Consider the following 24,812-nt stretch of genomic DNA (forward strand, 5'->3'; position numbering starts at 1 on the left):
GTAGCCACAGTGATGTGACTTTGACTGACAGCCGGCCTGACAACTCCATTCATGCGCCACCTGCTTGCTGTCAATCAGAGCGGCCATCCTGGGGCTATTGACGGAGCTGTCAGCCTGTGTGAGATGTGTCTGTCAAAGCCCACCCACTCTGCCACTCTGTCTCCTGCCTGGGCAGTCTGACATTCGTTTACTGTCCCCCTGCCACCCTCTCCTTCCCTTCCATCTCCTCCTCTTTCTTCCTCTCGCTGTCTGTCCGTCTACTGTCTGTTTTCCCTCAGAGGCGCGGCAGCCCCTTAATCCCAGATCCAATCACAGATTCTTTGGGCAAACATTCGTCATCCTCGAACCCTCTGGTTTTAGTGATGGAGTGCTTCACAAACACCTGATATTCATGTGGGTTTTATCTATCGCAGCGTCTTGTTTTTTTTAGTGTAAAGTCGGAGATACACCTGCTGTTTTAACGTTCACAACCTGCTGTGTCATGAACAGAATTCTATATATACCTGACTATGCACTACGCGTTCAGCGCCTTTTGCAGCAGCCGAATGTCTGAGATGCATGAAACAAACATGTCGACACTCGAGGAGGTCACTATTAAGTTGATTTTGATCATCATTAACCAACAGTTACATCCGATCTGCTCAGGCGACTGATGAGCGGTTGACAGAACACGACCCGAAACCGTCTGCACACTGATTCTCCAATTTTTTCCACTCTGCAAAGACATAAAATTCCCGGTGTTTGGGTTTAACAAGTGACCATGGCAACTGGCAGCCTTCCACGTTGACTTCTAAAATCAACTCGACAGGTGTGTATGTCGCTGTGAAGTGACAATGGCCCGTAGTACAGATGTGGATATTTGAACGCTGAGCTTGTCTCCAAAACTTTCTTCCATTGCTGCTCCTGCTGCGTCGACTCATCACTGCCCCTACTGGTCATGCGCATACTGCATCATGCGTCCGTGTCGCGTTAATTTTTGAGGGCATGCACAGCCGACTCGCCAAACAGACTCGTGCACATGTGTACGTGTAGTGAAAAGCCGCCGGCGCTAAAATGCCACTGTCACCAATCTTTCCTCTCCTCTCTTTTTTCTTCCTCCTCTGCCCACTCACCCTTCATCTCTCTACCTGACAGGTGCCTGCAGCTGACTGGCTAATCAGAGGCCTGTCATACCTGTCAATAGGTTTTCAGAGCCTGTGCCAAGCCAGATCAGGCCGGACCAGACCATCCCGTGACTGGATCAAGGTCAGGACGCGGAGTTTCTTTGAAAAGAGGAAGAAATGCACAGGAATACTCGCAGCTTTGTGGAAACTCTGTCACTTGTAGCCCTCCACCAGCCCTCTGGATATGGATCATCCCTGAGGCCTCATCCTGTCAAACCTCCTAATTAAGCGCACTTTCCTTTAAAGCAGGGCCCTTAATTAATGCGGAGAAGTTTGTTAATTACGACTAATGGTGATGAATGTTTTAGTTAACGTCTCACTACCAAAGTCAATGTCATATTTCAGATTTCTGTTTTAGGCCTCATCTTTTAGAGTAGCACCCTGTGTCTCCGCACCGTCCCCGGTGTTGTTTGAACTCCTCGTGTCATCGTCTGATCTCAAAAAGAAGTTTGCATGCTATCGAGCTCCGTCATGCCTTCACAGACGGATTGGCCTGACAGGAGAATAAAATACACATAAGCAAAATGTCTGTTTTATCCACCTGAGCTTTGTCTGACCTTGACCTCTTTATGAGAATGACATCCTGTCTACCTGCAGTAAATCAATCCTCATCCTCTGACACCTATAAATAACCTTCCTCTGGAGAAAAGCCAGACATGTCATGTCCAAGATGGTCGGGGCGGGGTTTATTTAACCTCTTTAAGATTGAGATTACGTCTTTTTTAATGGATTTGAAGAATATGACTCTAGAAGAATGCTAATTGGCTCTTAGCGCTTTGATTCTCCTCCCATCGTAAAAATTCTCTCTGTCATCTTATTTGGCCGTGTTTTCTCTTTCTTCATGCCCCTGTCCTCGTTGTTATCCTCACCATCCTCCCCGTCTTCAGGTGCTTATCTGCAGACCGTGTTTGAGGTCTCTCTCTCAGCCTCGTTGGGGGAGGCGGGCCATGTACGGCTAATCAGCCTGAATAAGTAAAGGAAACAGTTTGACAGGCCAGGTAATGAGAAGTAATGAATCACTAATCACAGTCTCTCACAACCCTCGGAGCAAAGATGAAAAATTAAAGGTAATTAGCTTGCACAGTTGTGAAAACAATATTTAAGACTGTTGGCATCGCATGGCACCGACTTAACAGATTTTCTCCGCCGACAACATACATCAACGCGGCGCTGAAGTCCTAATATCAAGCTGTTATTGGAAAAGCTTTCTGGATGTAATTTTAGTGACTGATCTGATCAGGGTATACAAGTCTGCCTCCTCTTTTTCTCTCGCAGGCAATCTCGCCAGAACGCAGGCATGAAAAATGTTGCACTTAGTTTCTCTCGGAGGATTTCCTTCCACAGAAAAAAAGGGAACATGCCAGAAACATGCTTCAGAGACCCAGCTTTGAATGTGTGTGAGATAACATTCATTCTCTGCACACAGACACACACACACACACACACACACATACACACACACACACACACACACACACACACACACACACAGACACACACACACACACACACATACACACACACACACACACACACACACATACACACACACACATACACACACACACATACACACAGAAAATGAGTGTAAATCAGCTCATGGTGGTTTTAACACTCAAAAACTCCCAAAATGATCCGGCTGAGCTGCACATATGAACTCAAACAGATGAATTTTTCCGTCTGAATTTACCTGATATTTTTCTGCCCACCCACAGGTATTTTTTTTTTTCGTACAGTCGGAGTGAGCTGATGTGAGAACGGAGCAGGAAATATCCAGGATAATCCCCTGCCAGCATACAGACGAGGGTGATGCAATTTTATCCTGCACGACCGTTGGCCAAATGCACGCGTCACAGGTGTGATCTCTGTGCACACATTGAACCTGCTTCATTATGTTTTTTGGTGTCAAACTCTTGTTGCATGGTCCGCCACTTCCTCGTCGTCGTTTTTATGCCCTGCCTCCTGAGACCCCGCCCCCTCCAGTTTTCAGCTGTGAGGTGCATGTGTGCAGGCAACTCAGGAAGATTTCAGAGGCAGTCTGTCCTGAAATGTTCTAACTGAAACGAGTGCATGTGTGAAAAAATCTTCAGTAACTGTATTGATTAGGGCTCACAGCCAAATATATGTTTGCCGTTCAGTATTTGCCTCTGTTACCGTGGAGACCACCTGGGGGGAAGTGCGATGTACGTAGTGTGTGGGAGGAGGAATCTTAGATCTTAGATTTCAGTAAAAGTATCAGTTCAATAGTGTAGAACAATGTAAAGTAAAAGGACAACAGTCTCTAATTACTCATGGAGGCCAGTAAATATATGATACTGAATTGATTGAATAAAACCATTTATCACAGAAAGTCAAAGCTGATTAAAGTGCAATGACTTTAATTAAGGCATGCATCCATAGAAGTCTTTTTTCTGCAGCATCTTTTTTTTTTTACCTCATGCCTCCTGAGACCCCTCTCTGGTGCTAGACATTTTCGAGACTTTTTCAAGGAGTGTATTTGTAAAAAACGGCCTCACAGACGTGTGGTCAGAGGTGAGAACCGTCTGCAGCTCTCCGCCTGCTCTCTGAGGCTGACAGCAGAGTGAGGGCTGCTTTGACAGAGCCCGTGTTTGACAAGTCTGCGTGAGACTCAAAGTACAGGATCCAGACATGGGCTGTCAGTCAAAGCCGGCACATCTCCCAGCTGAGACGTGCCAGTTTAGTCACAGTTACAAAGGAACTAATATGCGTTAACTGGAGCAAGGCACACATATGGGCCTGGTAGAGCCCTGTGTCCCGAGGCAGGGATTGAACGGATGCCAAAGAACATAAGCTCAAGATATAAAAAGAATTACAAGGGGACAAATAAAACATGGGGATTATGTCTGTGTGAGAAATGGAGGCATTGTAATTCTGCATGTGTGCCGGCTCGCCTCTCCTGTGTCAGCATCCTGCGCCTGTGGGGGGCGGCCCCGCAGTCCTGCACCTGTGCTGCTGGATCCAGGAGCTTTAGAGGAGGATAGAGAGGAGGCTGTGTACCAGGGAGAGGAAAGTGGGGCAGGACAGACTGATTGAGGGTGTTAGAGACAGAAATCAGGCCTCTGAATGCTGCCAAATCAGAAGCCAGCCCCCGTGCTCTGAGCTTCAGGTGCACACCTAGGAGTGTAACCCCCCCCCCCTCATATCGTACAATACACATGTTTAGTCAAATACCAGGGACAGAAAGTGACTACATCCAAGCCCACAGCTACTCCCCTGCTCAGCCGCTCGTGTCGCGTTATCGCCCAGAGTTCATTTGAGTTTGGAGCCTCCTTTCTCTCACTCTTTCTCGCTCTCTTTTCTCTCTACGTTCCGACCTGTCTCACATAACAAACAATTGCACAAAACTCCATTAAATTCACTTCATGGGGATGTGATGGTGCCTCAAGTTAAAGGCTGTAATTGAAAAGCATTTGACAAACCACGCACTGCAAAGCGACAAAAGACAAGCTGCGATTCTCACTTGAGTTATTCACTGGAAATGATTATCATCATTTTATTATGCGCCCGACACCATACTCGCTTGAATAGTACGTCTCCTAAACACTGAGTCTGGGATACATGCACGCTAACGATCTGCAGATGGATGGACACACAGATAATGATTTTCTTTTTCACTTCATGAGTCAGAATGTAATGTGACCACTGGAACCTACACCAAGTTAGACCATCAGAATCAGAAAATGTCTCCTTATTGGACAGGTATGTGTAGGAACCATAGACTGTAAAAACATAGACGTAGAGTCAGTGACATCACCGACTTCAGCGATCGATCAATGAACAAACAAAGAGGAGGAGCTGAGGGAAGGCCTTAAGCATCTTTGCATGTGATATCTCCAATATTGATCCTAGTTTGAGCACGTTTCTGCTCGTGGAGCTTATTAGAAACATGCAGAGGCTTTTTAGGTCGGGTACAATCACTTCTATCTGAACCACTTCTCTTGCCCGCTTCCATCGCTGCAACACCTGTTGACCTGATAACTGCTCTCATATCTGGTAAACCGAGGGGCGTCCAAAACGGCCATGTGGGGGGGCCTTAAAACCATCTACCTTCTCTGGTCCAAAACAAATCCAGATCATTCAGGAGCAGAATCTAAAGTTAGAAGGAGGACATACTGGCTGCTGCATTGTTGTCAGAGAAGCCAGCACTTCAACATAGCATGTTTCCTTAATGTCTGATCATATAGTAAGGTTACTTTATCATTTCACTCACTACACATCTTACTGATTGGGTTCTTTAATATTTACAATTTGAACTGTTCTCCTGAGCAGATTGAATCACTCTTAACACATCTCACAGCGCAGGAAAATCTCTCTTCATGTTGAAAAACATAGAAAAATATGGACTTTGTAGTTTGGTCAGTTTTGGTGCCCCGCTTTAGTTTGCTCCTTTAATACGTACGCCTAGAAGAGGATAACAAGCTCATCAAATGTAAAAGTTTGTGCTGGCCGTTAGATATAAATACACGTTGAATATGATATAAAAATACATAAAGAACCAAAACACTGACAGAAAGTGAGAGAACAGTGCAATGGAGAGGAGTGCAAAGGATAAAAATGGGCTGTCCTGATGAATTAAAAGCGAAAGAAGAGCTACTTTTGGATATTTTTTATATCTGATGACACATAAGCAGAGCTCCCTGAATGCCACTTTGACAACTTACTGTTCTGCACTGAAGCGCGGTGTAACCAGTCAAAGCTCAGAAGTGGAAAGCCTCCCTGGGAAGATGCTCCCGTCCATTGATTTGAAGTGACAGCCACATCCTTGACAAACACACCTGTCATTGTTCAAGTCACATCACATTTTCAGTCTCGGAGACAGTGAAGGTGTGCAGGTGTGTGTGTTTGTGTCTGCGGAGGTGTGTGTGTGTGTGTGTGTGTGTGTGTGTGTGTGTGTGTATGTGTGTGTGTGTGTTTATGCACATGTGAGCTCCAGTGCCCATCGGAAAGTTTCTTCCTCTTCTTTTCTTTTTTGTTTTTCTCGGTGGAGAGATATGCCCACTCTGCTCCAGCTGCTGTGCAGGAACGCAGCCAGATTCTTTCATTGGCTCCTTCAGACGATGTTTATGAAACAAGACATCTGGTGTATTTGTTCCTAAATGCTCGCCACAAACGGATTCAATGTGCCAGAAGCTGCTGACCATCACTCTGTGTGTGTAAGTCAGTGTCGCTGAGCTGGTCAGAGAGTCTGCCTGCGTGTGCAGCCACGGTGTGGTAAGTTTTTTTTTGTGAAGAGAGGGGGGGGGGCTGCTTGTGGGGACGGAGGGAGGGGGAGGGTGATGAGCTGCTGCAATAATAAGCAGATTTTAATGATTTACTATAAATCAGCAGCCGAGGCCTCTGCTTGGGGAGACTGAGGGGGATGACAGCTCCTGACTCACACACCTCGCAAATGCCTTGCTGATGATGTGTGTGCGCTTCAGATCATCAATCACAGAGCACACACACACACACACACACACACAAAGACATCACACTTTTACAAAAACATGCTTTCAACACGTAGGCAGGTGCACATGGCACACACACACACACACACACACACACACACACACACACACACACACACACACACACACACACATGTGCGGCCACACACATGTTTTGTGTCTCTAACGTCTCCTCTGCGGTGGCAGGGGACAAATCAATCACGGGTACAGAAGTTCAAGGGGGTAAGAGATTGTCTGGTCCGTTTTTCCCTACGCTATTGATCCCATTTTACTGGCATCATCGCCAAGCTGTCTCACAAACCCCCGGCACGGCGATGGATTGAAAGTGGATGATTGAGAGAGGAGGTAGGGTGACATTCACTGTAATCTCAGCCCCCACCCACACCTCCACCTCCACCCCGCCCCTCTCCTAACACACTAATCCAATGACATTGAGAGTTGGTATTGTCGCAGGAGTTTTTTGGAGCAGATAGAATCAGGCCCATCAGCTTAAATCTCTCACAGTGAAGGAAAAACACTTGGCACAGATTAAAAGAGTTTCTTTTTGTTTTCATGTCTCTTTGCATCCCTGCTCCAGCCGTCACACTGTACCTCTGAGTGTCTGAAGGTGTTGTGTCATCTCCTGCTCCCTGAATTTGACGGAGAAAGACAACGGAGAGAGAACACGTCCTCCTGACAGCTCGCCCCGCAGTGAGTGGGAGACGAGAAAAGAGAGACACACAGCATTTCTCAAAAATCACAAAACGAGGCTCAAGTGGAAAATATTGATGCAAGCTCAATTTCCTCATAAGTACTACAAATGTTTCCTTATCTCTTGTGTATAAACAAACGAGGGGGAAGTTTTCCAGAACATGATGGAGAGTCGTCTGGTTCATGAGCAATAAAAACAGAGAGAGACAGATCCGAAAGATAAACACATTTCACATACATATAATTTCTTCAGAATGCTTTAACAATTTTTTATGAGACTGTTTCCAGAGGAGTATGGTGGCCCAGAAAGTCAACTGCAAGTGTTCAAAAAAAGCAGCAACGCCAGATGTTGAAAAATGAAGCTGATGCTGAAGTGTAAAATCCTGCAGTTCCTCGAGTGTCCACTAGAGGCTGGCTGCAGAAGCACAGGAAGTCACATACACACCCATTCTAAAAAGCCTGTTTTTACAGCAGAGATTAACATGTTTACAGCCTGTTCAAAAAAACAAACCGCTCTGATTAGCTCATGTCTCGATCGACACACACTGTACGGGGGGTGAATGTTTTGATGACTCATCAGTTTTGACTTGATGAAGGATAAGAGTTATTCACAATAAGGCGTGTAGCTGACCTGATTGACAGGTGGACGTGGTGTAACGGTTTGTCAGGAGGCTTAAAACCTGCCTCAGCTCCAGCTCTCAGCCTGTCGTTAGGTTGACTGAAAGTTAATCTGAGACAGCATTTCCAGCATGGAGACCGCCATCGATGGGACTCCAGCGCCCCCTGCAGGAGCAGACGGGTGCCACCGCAGACACCATAGAACAGTAATGTGTCCAACCTGCCAGCAGATTAAGAGAATTGAGACTCAGATATCTCAGATTCGATATCAGATCTGATTTTCTTCCATGAAACGTTAAAAGTGAGAATCTTTCATTGAACCTGTCAATCATTTTTATTGAAGCTGTTTGCATTGAAAAGTTAATAATCCATTCTGCAACATTAAATTAGAGCGAACATTTCATGCAGCAGGAAGTTTCACAATGTTTTCCCATAATGCCAATCAAGCCGAAATCACTCAGCTTCAGAGTTACAAAGCGGACTTGAAGCTGTGATGAAGCTCGGATCAGTCTCTGCATTATTGGTATCAGTATATCAGCGTCAGGCTGTTTATCACATTATATCTACATTATGATGATGCACAAGTTTAATTACAGACGGATGGATGCTTCATTCATCTCTCCTGCTGCTGACGTCTTGATTAAAAACGTTTAAAGGATTATCTACGAGACTCCTATTTGTGTCCTTGTGTTTGTCTTTTCAACTTTCATCCACTCGCCTGATTTATCCCTCCTGTCTATAAATAAGACGACGGGCTCCATGTGATGGATTAGTCTGTTGACATTGTACCAACTGCAGGTAAACAATTACTATTCATGCTTCATCGTCGCTGAATCTATAGCAGGATGCTGCCACTTAGCACAGGGGCAAAAGGTTAGGGCTAAGCTATTGTTCTGCACCTGGTTCAAATGTCGTTCACTCACGATCTCCTGCAATAACAGAAAAAATGAAGTTTCAGGAGAAAAGCCGCATAGGATTGAGCTGTGTCTGGAAGTGAGTGTGTCGTTCTTGTGAAAATAATTTTTATCAGGAATTTTATGAAATAGATGAGTCATGGAATAAACAGCAGGCTTGAATTACATCAATGCAACATGTGTTGGTGGACACATGGTCATACCTTAGCTTTATTTTGGTAATGACCTTTAATGTGGCGGGGAAGGAGGAAGTTTGTTTTTTGGGTTCTGAGACACTAGTGCATTAGTGTGACATCTACAGGATCAAAAGTGACATTTTATACCTTTAAGATCAACCAAATCAAAGGATTTTAAGGCTTGTTAAATGTAGTGTCTGTGGATGTTACCGTGGTTACTGTGCAAGATCTTTTTTACGCTGTGAAACACACCCGAGGTTTATGACCACATCCAGCCACTCTCACACGTCACTCATTGTTTATTCAGACTTCAGTGTTGCTCCAACCCTCTGCCCCTGTGGGCCGGATCAGTCTGCGGCCATTATGCTGATATGAGCGGTGAGTCACTGGGAAAAGAAAGAGGGGGTTAATGTGTGTGTGTGTGTGTTGTGTATATGTAGTAGGCCTACATCTGTCACAGTGTGATTACAGCGCTCTGACTTTATGAAACAGCCTCTGTATCAACAATTATTCTCGTCCCCGAGGCCACAGAGTGAAAGGCCTTTTTCAGACCACGCTGTGGAGAAGAGGATTAGAGAGAGGACTATGAAGACGTGTGTCAGAGGAAACACGTTGTACACTTCTGCACTCAAACCGTCTCTGCCTCTCAAACACAATCAGTCTGCTCATCAGATGAAAACAAGACTTTTGTTTCGTTTTGTTTCGGCTTCATAAATCAAAGACAGACGTTGTTGTTTGTAGAATCAAACAAAATGAGGGTGAAACAAACCACGCCCATATTTGGTCATATCCTGACACTGTCTTTTGTCTTTACCATAGACTGTAAATATTAATGGACGAAGCCTGAGTGATGTCATCCGTCTGTTCCTGCAGGGGGGCGCTGGAGTCCCATCGATGGCGGTCTCCATGCTGGAAATGCTGTCTCAGATTAACTTTCAGTCAACCTAACGACAGGCTGAAAGCTGGAGCTGAGGCGGTTTTTAAGACTCCTGACAAACCGTTACAGCACACCCACCTGTCAATCAGGTCAGCTACACGTCTTATTGTGAATAACTCTTATCCTTCATCAAATCAAAACTGATGAGTCATCAAAACATTCACCCCCCCGTACAGTGTGTGATGATCGAGACATGAGCTAATCAGACCGGTTTGGTTTTATTTAACCAGGTAGTAACTTTGTTATCTTTTGAATTCCTGTGCTTCTGCAGCCAGCCTCTAGTGGACACTTTGGACACTGGAGGTTGCCGCCTGGTATTTACACCTGAATTTTGATCCTCCTCAAAAGATCAGTCTTTATTTGAACTACTTTTATATTCATGCTAATTCTTTCCATCATTGTACTTCAAATAAAAAAAGTCCAAGAACTCAGACAGAATTACAAAAAACAACTGGTTTAATTGTCAGATTGTAAATAAACTCACAGTTTTACCAGTTATTTCCATGGAAAAGTCATTTTCTTTCAATGGAACCATTGTGTGCATGCTAAGCTGCCGTGAACAAACATCAACCAGGAAATTAGTCATCAGTAACTGTAACAGACTCTGAGTAATAATTCAACGTTTTATTTCATTTTCCACATTACTCTTGGGGTAATTCCAAATCTCTCTGACTGCTTTGTCTGCTTGTTTTTCTTAGCCCAGTCAACTTCTCTTTTTTCAATCAATCAAACTTTATTTGTGTAGCGCCAATTCATAACAAGTGTTATCTCGAGACACTTTACTAAAAGCAGGTAAAAGACCTTACTCATTGTTATATTACAGACCCAGTGTTAATCCATCATGAGCACTAAGCGACAACATTTAGCAAAAGTTACAGCGGCAAGAAAAAATGTCCTTTTCAGAGGCAGACATCTTGGGCAAATCTAGGCTCATGATGACTTGTGATTGGTTCGATCCCGTTCCAGTAGGAAATACGTCACCGCACAGTAGTTAGATAATCTCTAGGTTCCCTTTCATGAGGACTTTAAGATTTAAAGTGACGAGTGCGTCAGAGGTGGAAGAAGTCTTCAGATTTCTAATGTCGCTAAAATCAATGTAAAGATGGTCCGTCGTGAGTAAAAGTCCTGCAGCCTGAAGCATCAGATCTGTACATGTGCTGTCTTCTGGTGTATTGTCCACACTTAACCCGACATGTTAACAAGTTGGTTGGTAACGTCTGTTGTGTCATTGTTTGATTACAGAGAAAGACTAATCTGATGAAGGGCGAGGGCCTGTAGCGTTACATGTGGTGATCATTTCCATTCAATTTAATTGGAGCAGCTTCTGGTGTGCGGACTTTAGCCTTTCTCTGTCTCTGGATGTTTTTTACTCCAGCACCCAGTTATCAAGTTTTCGGATGTGCGTGCTGTTTGATTTGTCTGTAATTGTTTGGTTACCACGGAGACGTAAGGTTCATTTTAACTAGCTGAGCTTAACGTCCAAATTGAGATATTGTCACAGAAATTAAGTCTTTACTCGATGTGACCAATCAGTGAGCAGCATTTGTTCCAGGGTTTCCTCTCGTGTCTGAACAAACTAACGGCTGAAAATAACTTCTGTTCACTGTATGTTTGTACAATATGACAAAGTATCATGATAAGGTGATATTGTTTGAATAATTTTGTGTTTTTTATACTAAATGTACAAGTGGTATATAAATTAAATGATATGAGTAGAGTACCCAGGCGTACCTCAAAATCTTAAAAAAAGTAAGGAGTGAGAAATAAGAAAAGGAAAATGTAATTATTTGAATTCCCCTCGTTGAGTTAAATATTTTTTATGGAGTCTTCCTTTAAGATGATTTATTCAAATTGACATTATATAATCCTGGACCTAAAAATGATAATTTGTCATCATAAAGAAATAATTTCATCTTCTCCACGGACTTGAAACAAACTCAAACATTCCCGTTTAAACCGACCATCTCAAATCAGAGCCCGCAGTGATCTGGAACAAAGCGTCAAAGATGGCGGCTCAGATGAGAGTGAAGCCTGGACACCGTCCATGCAGGTGTTTGTGTGCAGACACGTTAACAGACAGTGACAGCAGCAGGCTGCTGTTTGGACTCAGCTGTGATGGAGGGACAAGCTGCGGCCCGTGGTTCATCTGCTGAGACATTACTGGGACATCTCAGTGTGAGGAGGCGTGAGGCCGTGTCACCTGACACTGCTCAGCTGTGACAGGCTGCAGCACCTTCACCGAGGAGCTGTGCAGACCTCGAGTACAAACACCATCAGTGTCTCTGACTCCGGTTTCCTGTGTGTCTCTATGTCTGAAATTATAGAGAATATCTATGGCTCTTTTAAACACTCAGAAAGTCAATGTGCAGTTTTTATCTGTGTTCCAAGAGCTGGAGCTGTGGCGGGTTTTAGGCCTCTTGACAAACCGTTACACCGTGCCTGCCTGTCAATCACGTCAGCTACATGCCTTATTGTGAATAAACGGATGAGTCATCAAGAAATTCACAGTGTGAGCTGTTCGAGACATGAAGCTAATCAGACCTATTTGTTTTTTTGAACCAGGCTGTAAACATGTTAATCTCTGCTGTAAAAACAGGCTTTTTTGAATGGGTGTGTATGTGACTTCCTGTGCTTCTGCAGGCAGCCTCTAGTGGACACTTGAGGAACTGCAGGATTTTTTCGCACTTCAGCATCGGCTTCTTAACTCACCACCAGAGGTTTCCTCTTGGGACTTACCTGTTTGCTGGCTGTCAGGTCCACATGAAAGGTCAGAAGCAGGATTTGTGAGACAGCTGCTCATGCTGTAAATATTGATTGTGGTGTAGTAGACCACAGGGAGAACATGTGATTGTTAAAGTGAGCTGTAAACCCTTTAAGTGTTGTGTTTGCTTTAAACATTAACCTGCAACAGCCTGCATGTATGTATAGAGTTTGGTGCTTCCAGGTATTGTACATCTGTTTCCTTTCGTCATGAAAGACGAATGAGCTGATTTACTGTATGTGCATTGTTACCTTCTGACGGCTTCTCTGCATGTTTTTGTGTGTCACAGTACAGTATGAACCCAGAGTGTGTGTATCGACACGTGTCTATAAACACAATAGATTGCCCAGAGAGTCTCACGAGGGATCAGTTTCACGCTCCTCCTCTTCCTCCTCCTCTAACCCTCAGGAATGGAAGACATTTCTTGAGAGAACAAACCTTTAATTGTCTGCCCTGTCGACATGTAAGGGAAGTGATGCGTTATATTATATCATCACTCTGCCTGACGTCCCCTGAATGACCCCAGAATCAACGGTTCACTAAATGGACCTTTTGTTGCTCACATTTTAATCTCCGTCTTCAGACTAAATATGGACGTGAAGACCTCTGAAATACCGTCTGTTTAAGTCTCTTCCTGTGGCTTTTAAAGTGACACCACAGCTATCTGATGAGGATTGACACAGACTCCAGCAGCAGTCTGCTCCGGAGGGCCCGGTCGATAGAGAACATCCACCATCGGGGTCGAGCCTTAAACTCTCTGTGCTTTATCTCTATTGTTCCTCCTCTCTGCAGCAGCACCAGAGGGGGGAGCTGAGAGGGACTGCAGCTGAGTGTCCATACTGACTGAATTACCCTTCACCCTGTGAGGGTGCATGTTTGGGTCAGTTACTATCGACATGCCTCTGCCAAGCTCTGGAGTAGCTGCAGGGAAGAAGGGAGGTATTGTTGTCTTTTTTGTGTGCAGCTATTATCGGGGTAAATGTTTCTGCAGTCAAACAAAACACACAAAAACTACAACTGAGAGACAAAGGAGGTTAAGTTAACTGACAAATAAAAGATCTTTCATTTTAAGTTTCTTTATTCCTGTTCTGTGTTTAACCAGTTCTCAACTATATGGTTTGAAATTGAGTAACGAACAGTGGTAGACAGTCATGAAGTAAATTTATGGCCCGACCGATATGGGATTATTGGGGCCGATACCGATTTCACGATACCGATATATCGGCCGATATCTTTCTTCAATCTATGTTCAATCTGTAGAGATAGATATACACATGTATTACACATTTGTGGAAAAGATATATTATGAAGACAAGATGGTCTCTCAACTGGAAAGTAAGTTAGCATGCACGTGCGTCACCGCCTGACACTCTGAAGAGTGATAATGCTTGTTGTGATCCATATAGCGCCCTCTGCTGGTGACAGAGAACTGCTAGTGTTATACAATGAAACTCAAATTAAATGCTACTTGACTGATGAATTAATCTAGCAATATCTGCGCATATCTGTGATACAATATAGCCGATGCCAAAAGTTATTTGATACGCTAATATCAGACGACACTATCGGCTGGTCGATTAATCGGTCAGGCTTTAGGAAATTTACAAGAGTTCTGCACCTACATGTTTTGAGTATCTGTTGTTGGGGGAACTTATGACTCTGTCTCTCAATAACAGAGTGTAAAACCAGAACTTCCCCACATCTCTCAAATCAGGACGTTCATTCAGTGGTGGTTATGATGGATATGATTCTTTACCTGAGCACTCGAGGTCGTATCTTCAGCCCAAGTTTGAAATGTGAATGTTTTCTCTCTCTGTGTCATCAGCTCATCTGGTATTTTTGGCTGTTCCTGTTTTTGTTCTTTTTATTTTGAAGCAGCAGATCTGTGAATCTTTAACATGTAAATAATGTTTTCTAAATCAACATAATGTGGCAGAATGTACTGTACGTGTGTTCTTGACTGCACTCATGCTTTTTGGAAAAACAACAGGCAGTTTAAATACTTCAGTATTTCTAAAAGCAAACTTTCAACTATCTCTCTTTTTTTTTTACCTCGCCTATGAACTCACAAGAACGCGCCTCTGCATACGTTTGAATCTAGACATTAAAGGGGGATGGTTCCTGTTCATACTATGAAATATGATCCCTCAGACGCCACTGGCTGTGTGCACAGCCAAGACATTCATCGACCTCCTACAGACACATCTCCCATGCTAAATAGTATCATAGATTTTTAAACAAAAATAAGAGTTGTGCAGGAGCAGGACATGAATGAACCCAAAAACAATGTCTGCATGAGCCTATTCTCCGGTGGTGTTGATGGTGTAGGGGGGGGGGGGGGGGGGGTACCCATTCTATCCAGTGACTGACAACTAAATAAGCTGTGGAATTACAATACTGTTTCTCCTTTGAACATGTTTCCTTACTCAAGCTGGGCCCGTATTGGATAACTAATTAGGCAAAGAAAGTAAAGTGTGAAATCCTGCATCTCTGAAAGGTTTGAGAGGGGGGGGCGACAATGCATTCTCAGACAAGCGGCTGTTTGGTGGACCTTATTGATTCTGAGCAGAGGCAGAGATCAATGAAAAGAAACAGACTGAGACAAAGAGTGGCATTTAAGGGTGGAAAAAGCTGACATTTTCTCCATCACTGTCACAGCCGCGGCCATAAAGCAGCCGCAAATATTAAAACATTTCTCATCCGTGCGGGAGTATTGGCAGCAGAAATTGTTTTCTCCGCGGTGTGATACTCAGGCTGAACTCCCAGTAGATTCCCCGGGGACTGCAGATTGGTGCCGGTGACATATCGGCACCAGCGTTTACACACACCTGCCACTCATTCCCAAACAGCCCGGGAGCAGGGCTGCAGAGGGCAGATAGCAGACGAGGAGGCTGACGCTTGGACCGCTGTCAAGGTGGGTAGGTGTGGTGGAATTCATCACTGATAACACACTTATGTTTGCAGGCCGCATAGAGAGCCTCTATTAGTCAGCACTGCCCCCCCCCCCCCCCCATCCAGGGGCGTCGCCATGATTACTGGGCCCCATTGAAAGATCTCACTGGGCTCCTTCACCGCAGCCTCAGCCATCCTGCGATACAGCATACCACTCCGTCGTTACACAAATCACCTATCATGGTAAATACACTTCACCATGTTTCTCTAACACTAATATGTGTCTCTAGTCTGTCTACAAACCCCCCAATGATGAGAAAAGTCCATCCTCTCCGTCTTCTGCTTGCTCTACTTTTCAGAAAATATGTGCTCAAACAGGCCGTTTGGAGATTTTCCCTTCATGACATCACAAAGGGCAGTAACCCCTCCCCCAGGTGGGTGACACTCCCACAGCTAGGTGTTTGTTCTGCCCTCTGAGTCTGCCTTCTCACCGTAAACAATAGGACATGGAGCGAGAAAGACCGAGACACCCAAGAGAGAAACAAAAACCACACATATTGATACACACACACACACACACACACACACACACACTATAAAGCCCATGTTCCACTCTGTGTACTGGTTCTGCAGAACATGTGTAATAATGAGCACATCACATTTCTTATCCGTGTTTATGTGCACTTGCGCCCATGCAGCAGCATCACAGCACAGCACAGGCATTTGTGCAAAATATAATGTGTGTTTATGCGTTTGCTGTAACCACATTGTGTGTAATTATGAGTGTGTGTCCCGTCCTTCGAGTGCACTCCCCGAGTCTTGAACTCTGAGTGACACGGGTACTGCAGGGTCATGTGTCTATTTGTGGGATAAATGATATTATGCTGCACTAAGAGAATTACAAAGAGGATGTCCCTTGGAGTCACCAGCTCAGCCATCAGTCATAGTTACTTTGTGTGTCTCCGAAGCCCCTCTGTCTGCACTCATGCACTGGTCTGGAACGGATGTTTAATGGATCCTCGACCACATCCCGTCATTATGAGCTCATGATTTGAGTCTCATGACAGAGAGAGAGGGAGCGGGAGAACAATGCAGAGTGTAATTAAGAGAAAGAGATAGAGAAAAAGCACTGTACCTTTGTTTTTCTTCTTCGTCTGTTTGCAGCATCACCTCCACCTTATCTCCCTTTTTATCTTTTTCTATATGCATCCCTCTAAATCATCTCCTTTCTTTCTTAAGCCTCCCTGACTTGAAACTTTTCCTTCACCTCCCTCCCTCCCTCCCTGCCTGCCTCCCTCCTCGGCGCTCCCTTGGTGGTATTTGATAGCAGTAAAGCAGGAAGCAGGAGAGCAAACAGCAGGTGAACCCACTCTAATACTCAGCTGTGCCATCTGCTGCAGTCACATGACTGAGCTGCGAACCCGCTCGAACGCCGTGATGCCCCATCATACCTGACACATCGATCAATCACCACGAAAAGAGCGAGAGAGCGAGGGAGGTAGAGTCAGAATAAAAAAGAAACAAAAGCCACAAACACTGAACGTGAACAAAACGCAGCCAATTATGACTCAATACATTACACCGTTTGACTTGTAATTTTTGCATTTATCCAGAGATCATCGAGAACAGGTCGTGTCTGCTGCATCAGTTGTTCTCAGTATTTGATCAGGTGTTTCTGAGATAGATCTCAGGACCAGGAAGCACCAGTGTTGAAAAACGAAGCAGATGAGGAAGTGCATAAAACTGCAGTTCCTTGAGTGTCCACTAGAGGCTGGTTCTTATAGCGAGTCAATCCCAATAGAGCCCCATATTCAAGTGTCCAACTTTACAGCGAAAAGGAAACATGTCTGGTACAAAAACAGTTTAAGTTTCTAAATAGTTTCTCCAGCGCCCCCTGCAGGAACAGACGGGTGACGTCACTCAGGCTTTGTCCAGTCTGTCATTAACAGAATCTGGTACTTTTACTTGTTAATGCATTGTGCACAGGTGTTGTGTTTTTAGCTTTTGCTGACCCCTCACTCCCCTCCAGCTCCATCCTCCTCCACATATGGTCACTACTGGCTTCAGAAAACCAACATGGCGGCAGAATGTCAAACTCAAAAGCCTCATATACACAGTCAAGACGTCAATCGTTGACATCATCGTGGCTACTTCTTACTGATAAATTAGACTTACGGACTTCAAGCGGTTTGTTGTTTCCTCCTGTCTCGATCCTTGCCTCTGTTGTACTCACTCCGAGCCTTACATCGCTTTGGACAAAACCGTCTGCTTAATGAAATTGCTGCAATGTGCCGATGCAACACATGGACAATAAAAGTAGCAGCGATGAAACCACGAGTCTTTTTATTTCCCTCAATAAGAAAACAAATGAAGAGAAAACCAACAAACGTCTGTTTTAATCCAGAGGTCTCAGATCGGGTGTGAAGAACACATTCAATTACAGCAACAGCGGCCACAGGAAATGATTTGAGTCAAAACCGTCCCTACCACAATTAAGCTGTGTTAATTATGTATTTCATTAAGTAAGTGGATTAGAAGCAGTGCTGATGAAATCATAGCGGGGTTTGCCGGAGGCCAGGCTGCAGAGAACAGACTGATATCTCTGTGTCGTTCTTACTCTGCTCCATTCTACCTGAAATAACCCCATAAATACTGAACACCTTTAGCGGCATATCTACGCCGTCCTCATTCACACAATCACCTGGCCTGTGTATCTGCATAGCGCCTCAGTGTAGGATCATACAGAGTAATTGTGCCATAGATACTCCTGACATCCACATGCTGTTTGCAGGTCGTCCTGAAACGACGAAGTCTCCCCGTTTCATCTGAGCCGGTTCATTACCATTCAGGTGCAAAAAGGAGATAAAGCAAAATGCAGATCGCTCTTTCTGTCTCCCCCTCTCTCTCTCTCTCTCACTCACATGCACTCTTTCATTCTGTCTCTCTCTTCGGCTCTCTGTGTTCTCTGATGTTTTATTTGATATCCCACAATAAAGCCTCTCTTTGAACTGCCATCAATTGTGTATGGATTTTTCCTCTGAGGAGAAACAGAGAGCTGTCTGAAAGGGCTCCAGTCCCGCAGGCTGCCTTCATATTGATGCAGAGGAGTATTGCCATCTTCATTGCTGGATCAATCACTCACGTCACTGTTGTTTTATGGCTGGGGCCACTTCACAGAAAGAAGCCTGACAACATCACCGCAGAGGTTTGCAAAACGATACAGCTCTGATAGTTGAGGAGGGTGGAGGGGGGGTGGGGGGCGGCTGAGGAGGCAGGAGGGGTTGAATTTAGATTCAGTAACTGTCACACACATGCTCCTGCACATATCTCTCCTCCCCACAGCTGTGGGAGCCTCTGGTTTGGTGCTCAGTGTGGGTAAGTCAAACAGAAAGCATTGACGAGACCGCGGGACGCCGTCAGAGCTTTTGTGTCACCCTGCGGATGTGAGAGCTCAGAGATGTCCCTCCACTTCCACTTCTGGTCTCTGTGTTCACTCGCAGCACATTTTTGTGGCAACTGCTCGACTCCATCATTTAACATTTACGTCCTTGTAGGCTCACGGGAAAATGAAGACTCCACCATTTGATCTCTACATTAATCCTTATTTCTATTCAAAGATTCTCCTTTTTACACAGTTTATGATCCCAGCACCACTTAAAGGTCCAATCAGTGAGATGTGTAGTGAGTGAAATGGTAAAGTAACCTTACTATATGATCAGACATTAAGGAAACATGCTGTGTTGAAGTGCTGGCTTCAATGCAGCAGCCAGTATGTCCTCCTTCTAACTTTAGATTCTGCTCCTGAATGCTCTGGATTTGTTTGGACCAGAGAAGGAACCTAGGATCAAACTAGGATCAATATTGGAGATGCTTTTGAAAAATGGAGAGAGGTTAGAATGAGAAACACAAGATGCAGAGATACAAAGAAAAGTGTCCGATGTTGAGGCTAACTCCCTACCTTCCTTGGTTAGCAAACCCAGTCTGGATTCTGCCATGATGCATGTTTTTAGTAACTTGCTACAGCCTTTTCCCTGCAATGCACGTCACTGGATGTTGGAGACGGGGCTTGTGAGAACGGCATTTAAGGAAGGGTGTGGTTTGTTGGGTGGTATAAATTAATTAAAATTGGACTAAACCAATGTTATATGTATTTTTGTTGAGTACTTGCATCACCGCAAATATTTCCAACAGTTATCAAAGCCAGAGAACTCTGTAATTTTATAGTTGTAACGGGACGTGTCTTGTCGTGGAGGCTTCTATGACAGCTACGACATGTTTATCATTGCCGTGGAAACACCGGCTGTTATGTCAAAGACCGCTGCATTAGGAAGCGTGAGCTGCTCCTGAAAGCTGCCGTACTGTTGCTGTATGTGCTGCTGTGATAAAAACTTCATTATACTCGGATACATTAGATCGTCTGTAAACATATTCTCTTCCTCAGGTCGGGTTCACCCGGTCGTCATGACTACGGTCAACTCAGAGTAAGATTTCTTCGGGGGAGGGGAGTAGCAGAAAGAATAACTTCCATGATGCCCCGCTATAGCACCGGCGTCATCTTTTGTTATTATTTTGATTGAGAGCCCCATGGTGGCCGAATTTATGTACGTTTAAGTCAATTTTTAAATCCAACAAACCTGAAGATAACATCTTAAAAACAGGCCTTTTACAAGTTATTGATCCAGTTAATGTCAGTCTGAACAAATTGTGACGAGCTCTGGTTGTCCTTGGTTCTGTCCCGGCTCTGCCCGGCTCGGCTCTGCCCGGCCTCTTTCTGCAGGTGAAGTCTGGTGTCGGAGCAGCGGCAGAGTTCAGGGTCCCTCCATCCGTCATCGCTCTCCCTCTGAACTCTGCCTGACCTTCCCCTCTGCTCTGGAGGACTAGTTGGCCGTGTGCACTCTGGCATCTCCATGTTCACCTTAAAGAGACAGAGCACGGGTTTTCTTTTTCTGAATGAACCTCAGGCGGAAAGTTCTTCTTTCAGCACCTGTTCGGTATCAGATCTGACCCTGAGAGGAAAAAGACGGCTGCGAGGGGTTGGATTAGAGGTAAAGTCAGAAAAGAAGTGGACGTGTTCATGTGTGGTGAATGGCCCTTTAATTCCCTCCCATGACAGAAGGCAATGGCAGCCTGGAGGAGGGTCAGGACACCAGTTGGCATGAATAGACACATTTTTGTCTCGTCTCCAACTTTCTCTGCTCCATGCCTCCACTGACTGTAACATCTAATTTTTTCCCCCCAAAGCTGAAAGTCTCAACAGCCTCTCTCTTGTCATGGGGAGGCGGGCGGGCAGCTCTCTGTCTCTTCACTCACAGATGAATAGAAAACATTGTGCCAAAAGCCTCCGAATACGCCAAGCTGTTTTCGATTGCATATAAAACAGAGAATTTGAGAACATGTTTGAAAATGACAGGCTGATTGGCTGTGGTCATTTCAGGCTGTGTGGGCCTCGTTTTTTCCTGTGTTTCATCAGTGGGTGCATTCATCCATTCAGGATAGATTGAAGCAGTAGCCTTTAATAAAGTCACCAGGCTTGAAAATATATGAATAAAATGACATCCACTGCCTTGGATGGATCAAATTGACTTATCCTGGTAATAGCCCAAGGATAATGTGTGCGTGTGTGTGCGAGGGAGAGTGAGTGTGTGTGTGTGTTTGGAGAGAGAGAGAGAGCAGAAACAGAGATGGATATAGTGTTAAGACAGAGGCTGGAAAGACAAGAATATCAGGGAAATAAAACAAAGCTGACCTGCGGGGACAGAATTCGATGAAAACCTGGCGCTGGACACACGACTTTGAATCTTATTTGTATCGGTGGAAGTGACCCGTCTCTGGCGCGAGCGTTATTAGTGATGCTGGGAAGGAGAAAAACAAAGCCATTAAAGGAGAGAGCAGGGGAAGAAGAGTGACAAACTTGATCCTAACAAAGTTAAAGGGTTATTCAACACAAAACATCAAAATTATGAGTCCAATTTCTCCAATTTCGCAGCAATTTGATGGTGCTGAGCCCCCTGAGGACGACCAAATCCAATGATACACTGGAGGAGGCGTAAAGAGTTGAACAAAGGGAGCAATGATAGCAAAGAAACTTTTATTTTTCAGTCAATTGCTAGAAAAAAAATTGCTCTGCCCCTTTTTCCACACTTGTCTGGCAGATGAGCGTTGAATCAGGACGTTGACGGAGTGGTCGTGAACCACGATAATGACAGTCAGAAGCGATGGCCGTACAAGGAGACACATGTCTGTTCCCTGCTCTTCAAACGTCGGGCTTAAACTCCTGCTATGTGTGAATAAAGAGGACAGGAAGTGGCAGTTTGGCAGCTCCAACCAGGAGTGTCACTCTCAATTGCGTCCCCTGCCAGCTTCAGACACATCGCACGGCCAGAGAGGTCACGGGTCTGACTCCTCTTTTCTCTCTCTCTCCCTCTCTCGCCCTCACCCCTCTTTGCTCTGTTTTGCAGGACATTTCATTTCAATGCCACCTACGCAATGCATAACAGTCAAGGAGAAGACAGAATGATGTACGGAAGACACAAGCCGGAGCGACGGCGCCACATTTTTTCGAACGCTCCGATAAAACATGAGGCTTGTCTTGTCAGATTACCCTGACACCCTGTGTCAAACTGGCTGCCACGTCTGTGTGAAGCAGAGAAGCAGATGTCCTGAGTTCGCCTTCCTCCTCTGGACAGAGCTGTCAAGATCCTCGGGTGAAGGACGCCGAAGACAGCAGCGACAGAAAGAATGAGTTGTCCGAGCTTGAGCTTGTTTCTCTGTCAGACACAAGTTCTGTGGTGACAAACGGTACGCTCTGAGTTGGATTTTTTGAGACAGGACTTATTCATCTTAACAAACAGCTCAGTGCTCCGGTTTTAAAAACAGGCCGATGTAAGGAATCTGCAGAATCAGCTCATAGTTACTACCAACTCATTGACTTGTATTAAAATCCTTAAACATCAGCAAAACACCTTTGATGTTATTGGAATAATAGGGCTGCACCGTGCGGTTCCAGAGGTAAAAACCCCGTTCATTTTCTCCATAGTGGATTCAATTATTAGCCATGATGTCATAACCATCACAGACAGAGGTGCTGATTGTCAACAAGGCAGGCAACTGCAGGCCAGTAGGGGGTCCTCGAGGGCCGACAAACTTTACACCACAGCAGTGGCTCAAAATGTACAAATTTTCCAATGACAGTAGGAACCTCCCTAAGGGGGCCCCATCTGACAGCCACTCACTCTCGTTGCTCTGCTTAGCATAGCATGCATTGCTGTTTTTGAAAAAACCAAAGACCAAAGAAAGAGTAACAAAAAGGAAGAGGAGTAAGCGTTGGAACACTTGTGGTGATAAACGTTGTTTGGAGGGCCCCCCCAAAGAGTCTTTGCCTATAGGGCCCCAATAGGCTGTAGAATCGCCACTGGCTCCCTGAGTGTGAAACGATGGTTTGTGTCCTTTAGGAGACACAAGTTCGTCTGATATCAACCTCATTTTAAGAAAAGCATTTCTTCTCGATTTAGGGGGAAAGAACTACACTACCCAAGCTCATAGAGTTTCACAGCATTACACTCACCTGTGTCTCGTTACCTCCTGATTGTCTGTCCTCCAGGTCGTTGCAAGTTCCCTTTAGTCGCCTCGCTCCAGCTTTTTTCTTCTCGTGAGTCTTTTAGTGTTTTGTTTTTTTTCTTTTTTGTGGGCGTTTTGTGCCTTTATTGGAGTGATCAGATCCAAAATCAGGGAGAAAGAAAGTAGGGAATGACATGCGGGAAAGGAGCCACAGGTTGAATTTGAACCTGGGCTGCCCGCTAGGAGGACTATATAGCCTCCATAAATTTCCAGCCTTCTCCATTTTTGCCTCTTGTCGCCCCTTTTTGGATTTGTTTGCACCGCTGACTACTTACCATTGTACCGACCCGGACTGTTTCTTAAAACGAGGGTGACGGATTCTGGATGGCGGCCACTGTCTCTGTCACACGGTTTCTATTTCAAATCGAGAAGATTCTGTAGGGACGACTCTGGTGATGACGCAGGATATTTAAGCTACGTCATGCGTCACTTTGTTGATATGAAATACTCCACCTGCGAGTGCACGAGACAGAGACTATCCATTATTATTAACTATATACTGTACTATAGATTGACTATTAACGGCCTCTGGTTAGGAAAAATGAAATAGAACTTCCTCTCCTACACACCTGTAGAAAAAGTTTTTTAACGCTTCTGCACTTCCTGTTATACCTTCGATCATTATAATCCTGGAGATTGTAAAGACCTGGTGTGAAAAAGAATCTACTTCTCTGACTGAGGTAAAAAAATAAAAACATCCCAATATTTCTGCTTGTGCTCACATTAAACTTTTTTTCAGTTTCAGCCTTTGGAAAAGTCAAACTTGTTGTTGTCTGCTTCAAGCGTTCAGTTGGTGTACCCTCTGCTGATAAAACAGAGCCCTACAGTTAGAGCATTTGAAGCATTAACTGCAGGAACTCGGCTAAACGCTCTCATAAATGTCATTTGTTTCTGATAAAGAGCGCTTCTGATGATAATAAGCCCTTGCCAAACAGAAGGGAAGTCAAATGGATTTTGATTTCTCTCCAAATCATTCAGTAGCTTCCCTCTAATGTAACTTGATCAGAGCACTCTCAAAGCAGAGCTCTATGAAACGACAGCTCAGATTAATTTTGTCAGCCCTGTAATCGCGCCTTATTGATGTGTTTCCTGTGAAATGGCACATTGGAAAGAGCAGCTTCAGCCACGGGGCAACTGTGTTTCCTACAGTCGTCACGGATGGACATTTGATGTTGACCTCCTGATCACACACACACACACCTTCATACTGCCGGGCACGCACACACACACTCACAGGTAATGCTCTATTATGCTGATTTATTGAAGGTTAATTTAATCACTCTTGTAATACCTGACCAGAGGCTGTTCTTACCCGTGAAAAACCCAAGAAGCAGGAAAAAAAAAGGAGAAAAACATGACAACAAATCAAAAAGTGATTTCATGAAGGTGGCACAGGAGACAGGCCCATCCATCAGAGCGGCTGCAGAGTGTGGACGTGTCGCCACGCGTGGTGCCAGGCGAGGTGCCAGGCGGTCCAAGGCACATCCTCCATGCCAGCGCCCCGAGGCTGTGTGTCCTCGTCACAAGGACAGAGAGGTCGTTAGGACCAACTGCACTAAATCACACACACCTCCTC

General features: G+C 44.8%; 1 protein-coding gene across 1 annotated transcript in view; it reads right to left on the minus strand.

Moving 5' to 3' along the window:
- The window catches only part of zgc:112052 (protein C19orf12 homolog), an 89,709-nt gene that overhangs the window by 58,223 nt on the left and 6,674 nt on the right, over positions 1-24,812 (minus strand). The window lies entirely within an intron of this gene.

This window comes from Labrus mixtus, chromosome 4 (genome assembly GCF_963584025.1).
Source record: "Labrus mixtus chromosome 4, fLabMix1.1, whole genome shotgun sequence".
NCBI classification, from domain to species: domain Eukaryota; kingdom Metazoa; phylum Chordata; class Actinopteri; order Labriformes; family Labridae; genus Labrus; species Labrus mixtus.